Genomic DNA, 6,433 nt, shown 5'->3' with positions numbered 1-6,433 from the left:
TGCTCCTCTCTCAACAAAGGCAACCTAGAGGTTTAAAGGGAAAAGGAGATAAAAATAAAACAAAACAGCAACAAGCTCTGAAGCCGCTGCTGTCAAAGCCTCTGCGCGGTGGTGACATCAGAGCCTGTCTCCCCGCGCTTGGGGCTCAGACAGCCAAGCTGCTGACACCTGCCAAGTCGCCTGGCACAGGCCTCATCTACCCATGGCCACTTTCAACCTCCCGCCTGCTCCTGGAGCCGGTGGGCTTGCGGATGGAGGCTTCTGTGTTAAAGCAACCCTGTTGGTGCAGCACAGACACGTGTGGGCTTTTTAATGAGAACCCCTAGCATCACTTCACGAATGTGTTTTTAACTATTCTGAGATCATGCTCCCAGCCTTGGCAACTCTCAAATAGGCCTCAGCGATTCCACTTGCCCGATGCAAAGACTGACCTGGGTTTCACGGAGATGGAACCCTCTGTCTGGAACAGACCGGGAGAATAAAGCAGGGTCTGATTGCAGCCTCATGGCAGTCAGTGCTGGGTCGGTGTGGTGGAAGTCAATCCTGTAGTCATTGAACATGGGGTCAATTAATACTAAGTGACATAGGGTCAATTAATATATCTTTGAGAGGAGTTGAGAATATAAAATACAGTGTAGAGCAATTACTTATATTATTTCACATAAAACTCTTTTCAACTAAGATATTTTTCTTTATTTAAAACTAGAGGCCCGGGAAGAAACACCCTAACCTTTGGAATAGAAATTGAGGAGAAACTAAGATGGCGGCATAGATAAACACTGGGAAATTGCTGCCTCCCACAACAATTGAAAAGTGCAACAAATACACAAAGCGGACATCACCCAGAACTACAGGAAGGCTGGCTGAGTGTAAATTCTACAACTAGAAGGAAAGAAAAGCACACTGAGAGCCAGAGGAGCTGCCGAAGCAAAGTGCAGAGGTACGGGGGCTCGCGGCGCGCGGAAAGGGTCTGGCACCTGAGGACTCGGCTGTCTTTTTGAATCTGGAGGGAGTCACAGGCTCCAGACAGCTCTGAACTCCGGTTCCGGGTGGTCTCTGGGGACCCAGGACTCATACGGGGAGAAACTGGACTGTCTGGCAGCGGGCGAACTTGAGGGCAGCTTTCCCTCAGAGGTGCTTGCAGCCGTTACCAGGACACTGAGATGCGCGACTCCTTAGGGCAGGGCTGAGGCTCTGCCATAGCTGCTTGCTCCGCCCTTTGATTCCTTGAGACCCCGCCCCACCCAGGCTGCGGCAGAGGCTTTTGCATATGAATGCCCTGGCCCTTTGCAACCTGATAATTACCTAACTGCAGCCGGGTCAGACAGACCCAGAACTTCCAAGAGAAAGCCCAGGGCCCCACAGGGGCTTGCATTGCTTCACAGCTGAGCCTCATCAGGGCACCTCCAAACTCCAAAAAAGGAGGGGGAATCTTCAGTTCTCTTCGCAGCTCCTGCTGTGTAACCTCAGGCAGAGGCTAAATTAGCACCTCCTTAGATCCAAGAGCCACTGTACCCAGTGGTCAGAGGGGGACCATCCAGATCACAACTCCTTGGATCCACAACTCAGGGTGCAGTCTCAGTGAGCACCAAAGCCCCACTGAAGCAAGTCTTGCCCCAGAAGGGTGTCTCCAGCACAGAAGTTCTCCCACTGCAGACACAGCTGATTCTCACTGCCAGTTGGCCTGGAGGTCAATTCCTCCCAGTGATCCTACAACAACCAATGCATAACTACAACAAGACTGTGCACAGAGCCCACAAGGGGGTGCACCAAGAGTGTCCACCTCAGGTGACTGGGGAGGCTGAGCCACTGGGCCCTACAGGACACCTAGCACACAAAGCCACTCTATCAACACAGGGAAGCAGCCAAAATGCGGAGACAAAGAAACAGGTCACAAATGGCAGAAATGGAGGAAAGCAAACGACTGGATATAGAGTTCAAGGCCACATTTATAAGGTTTTTCAAGAATTTTATGGAAACCGCTGATAAATTTAGTGAGTCCCTCAATAAGTATAGTGAGACCCTGGAGGACATGAAGAAGGACCAACTAGAAATTAAGCATACACTGACTGAAATAAAGAATAATTTACAGAGATCCAACAGCAGACAAGAGGATCCCAAGAATCAAGTCAAAGATTTGAAATACAAAGAAACAAAAAATACCCAACCGAAAAAGAAAAAAGAAAAGAGATTCCAAAAATATGAAGATGGTGTAAGGAGCCTCTGGGACAACTTCAAGCGTACCAACATCAGAATTATAGGGGTACCAGAAGAAGAGAGAGGGCAAGATATTGAAAACCTATTTGAAGAAATAATGACAGAAAACTTCCCCTACCTGGTGAAAGAAATAGACTTACAAGTCCAGGAAGCACAGAGAACCCCAAACAAAAGGAATCCAAAGAGGACCACACCAAGACACATCATAATTAAAATGACAAGAGCAAAAGACAAAGAGAGAATCTTAAAAGCAGCAAGAGAAAGACAGTCAGTTACCTACAAGGGAGTACCCATACGACTGTCAGCTGATTTCTCAACAGAAATCATGCAGGCCAGAAGAGAGTGGCAAGAAATATTCAAGGTGATGAATAGCAAGAACCTGCAACCAAGATTACTTTATCCGGCAAAGCTATCATTCAGAATAGAAGGTCAGATAAAGAGCTTCACGGATAAGAAAAAGCTAAAGGAGTTCATCACCACCAAACCAGCATTATATGAAATGCTGAAAGGTATTCTTTAAAAAGAGGAAGAAGAAAAAGGAACTCTTACCATTTACCACAGCATGGATGGAACTGGAGAGCGGATAAATACCACATGATCTCACTCTTTTGTGGAATATAATGAACAACATAAACTGATGAACAAGGACTGATCCAGAGACGGAGAGGCATTGATTGGACTGTCGGGACTTGGAGGGAAGGTAGGGGAGGCTGGGGGTAAGGGGGAAAGATCAACCAAAGGACTTACATGCAAGCATATAGGCCTAACCAATGGACACGGACAATGGGGGGGAGGGCATGAGCGGGGGGGGGGGGAAGAGGATAACGTGAGGACAAGGACACATATGTAATATCTTAATCAATAAAAAATATATTAAAAAAAAAAAAAACTAGAGGCCCGGTGCACAAAAATTTGTGCACTCGGGGGGGGGGGGAGGGGGTTTCCCTCAGCCAGGCCTGTGCCCTCTCGCAGTTTGGGACCCCTCGGGAGATAACGACCTGCTGGCTTAGGCCTGCTCCCAGGTGGCAGAGGGCAGGCCCAATCCCTAGGTGCAGCCCCTGGTCTGGCTTAGAGCAGGGCCGATTGGGGAGTTGGGGCGCCGCCCCTGTGATGCACAGAGCAGGGCGGATTGGGAGGTTGCGATGCCACCCTCAGTCACACTCAGGGTAGGGCCAATTGGGGGGTTGGGGCACCGCCCCCTGTCACACTCAAGGCAGGGTCGATGGGGAGGTTGTGGCGCCACCCCCTGTCATGCACAGAGCGGGGGCAATCAGGGGGTTGGGGTGCTGCCCCCTGTCATGCACAGAGCAGGGTTGATCAGGGGGTTAGGGAGCTCCCCCCTGTCATGCACAGAGCAGGGTTGATCAGGGGGTTGGGGAGCTCCCCCCTGTCACACACAGAGCAGGGCAGATCAGGGGGTTGGGGTGCCGCCCTCTATCACCCACAGAGCAGGGCCGATCAGGGGATTCGGGCGCTGCCACTCTCACACTCAGGGCAGGGCTGATGGGGAGGTTATGGCTCTACCCCATCACACACAGAGCAGGGCCTGTGGGGTGGGGGGGTTGGGGCACCGCACTCTGTTCCACATAGAGCCGCAGGGCGATCAGGGGGTTGGGGCACCTTCCCCTGTCAGGAACAGAGCAGGGCCGATAGGGAGATTGTGACCCCTGTCACACACAGAACCGCAGGGCGATTGCGGGGTTTGGGCGCTGCCCCCTGTCACGCTGATCCCGGTGCTGGGAGGCATATTACCCTTTTACTATATTGAATAGAGGCCTGGTGCATGGGTGGGGGCTGGCTGGTTTGCCCTGAAGGGTGTCCTGGATCAGGGTGGGGGTCTCCACTGTGGTGCCTGGCCAGCCTGGGTGAGGGGATGATGGCTGTTTGCAGCTGGTCACACACCCTTCAGGGCAGGGGTCCCCACGGGGGTGCCTGGCCAGTCTGGGTGAGGGGTTGAGGGCTGTTTTCAGGCTGGGACTGAAGCTCCCAACTGCTCCTTCTTTTTTTTTATTATTCTGGGCCAGCTTTAGCTCTGGCTCCAGCTCTGAGGCCTCTGCTGCTGAAAGAAGGTATCTGGTTTGTTTTGGTTCTATAATCAAAACAATGTATAACTCCAGCTCTGAGATCCCGGCTGACTGAAAGCTTGTTTCTGGGGTTTTGTTTAGCTTCTATATTTGTTACAATGTTTCTTAAACTGCAAGCTCAGAGGCCGGCAAGGCAGGAGGGGAACGTTGGAGTCCTCCGTCACTGAAGCAAGCAAGCCTCATGTTCAGTTTAAGCTGCCTGGCTGCCGGCCGCCATCTTGGCTGGCAGTTAATTTGAATATCGCCCTGATTAGCCAATGGGAAGGGTAGCGGTCCTACGCCAATTACCATGTTTCTCATTTATTAGATAGGATGTATCTTTATTGTTGAAACTATTACAGATGTCCCTTTGTTTCAGTTTTTTTTTTCCCCATTGATCTCCTCCACCCTGCACCCACCCCTTCCAGGCCTTAGCCAGACTACTGTCTCTGTCAATGGGCTATTCCTATCTAATACATAAAAATCTAGAAAGATTTAGAGAAAATAAAATAAAAGATATGCCATGTAAATATTGAACAGAAGCACTGAAGTTGCTGCATGAATACTTGCAGGCTTGAAGCCAAAACACAACTCATGAGATAAAGTTAGTCATTGTAACATAACAAAAGGTTCCTTTCACTAAAGAGATAAGATGGATCCCAATACTTATACATATAATAGAACAGTGTATGGGTTCAGAATGAGCCTCACCAAGATGTGTCTCAGTGGTATGCAGATTTTTGAGCTAAGGGCAATTTTAGCTTTAGGCTCAAGTGAAAATTCTGCCCCTCCCTTTAACTACCTAAAAAAAATTGAATTAGAGGCCTTGCCCATAATAAGACATTATCCTATATAACAAAAGGCTAATATGGAGATCAACAGACCAGCAGAACAACCGGTTGCTACGACACGCACTGATCACCATGGGGCAGATGCTCAATGCAGGATCTGTCCCCTGGTGGTTAGTATGCTCCCACAGGGGGAGCGCCGCTCAGCCAGAAGCTGGGCTCATGGATGGTTAGCCCAGTAGCGGTGGTGGGAGCCTTTCTCGCCTCCACAGCAGCACTAAGGATGTCTGACTGATGGCTTAGGCCTGCTCCCCATTGGCAAGTGGACATACCCCGAGGGCTCCCGGACTGCCAGAGGGATGTCTGACTGCCAGTTTAGGCCCAATCCCCTGGGGAGCGGGCCTAAGCCAGCAGCTGGTCATCCCCCGAGGGGTCCCAGACTGTGAGAGGGCACAGGACGGGCTGAGGGACCCCCAAGTGCACACATTTTTGTGCACCGGGCCTCTAGTATATATATAATGTTTTTATTGGTTATGTTGAATTTGAGGTGACTATGAAACATAGAGATTAAGCAGGAATTTAACACTTGGTTTGGACTTTATTCTACTTTTTATCCAATCCCAGAGGTTTCCCCTTACCACCTTTGCTTTCTCCCATCTCCCTAATCTATAACCAACGTATCTCATGTAACCTACTTACACCTCCTCTTTTGATTGTAATGTATAAAATAAAGTGCTGCGACTTGCACAGCTGGGTTCAGGATCTGAAGGAGGGGCTGACGCACAAATGAAAATACTAGACACAAATATGAATTATTAAGGGGTAGGGACCAGGTGTAGCCTCTTTCTTGAAGAGACACACTGAAACCTGGGCTTTTCCGCTTTTTATTCAGTTTTAGGTGCACATCTTGCCCTCAGTAAAGCATGGCAAACAGGTAGCAGACAGACCGTCTCTAAGGTCAGCATAGATCAGTAAGGTCCAGTAAACATTTACTTGGAGGCTATCAGGTCAGGAAATTGCTTTGAGCCACCACTATCTAAACATGAACAATCAGTGCTTAGCATCAGCCCTGCTAACGCTCAAGGTCCATCAGCCTTCTTTGTTCCTTGGTGCACTCTCATGATAGTATTGGCAAGTGGTGGCTTCCCACAATAAAGTGCAAAACTTCCATTTTCTGGAGCATTTTCTCAATCCATTGAGGTTTTGCTTCCTGGAAATAGTCATCAGTTTGGCTCAAATAAACTCATAAAAATTCTCTGTAGGTTTGAACATTACTTACATTGACAGTATACAAATATTTACACCTTTGTTCAAAAGGAAGCTATTGCTTTTTTTCTGTACTTTCTTTTCCACTTTTGAGATCAG

Source organism: Myotis myotis, unplaced genomic scaffold (genome assembly GCF_014108235.1).
Source record: "Myotis myotis isolate mMyoMyo1 unplaced genomic scaffold, mMyoMyo1.p scaffold_m19_p_2, whole genome shotgun sequence".
Lineage (NCBI taxonomy): Eukaryota > Metazoa > Chordata > Mammalia > Chiroptera > Vespertilionidae > Myotis > Myotis myotis.
Note: the sequence above shows the minus strand (reverse complement) of the source record.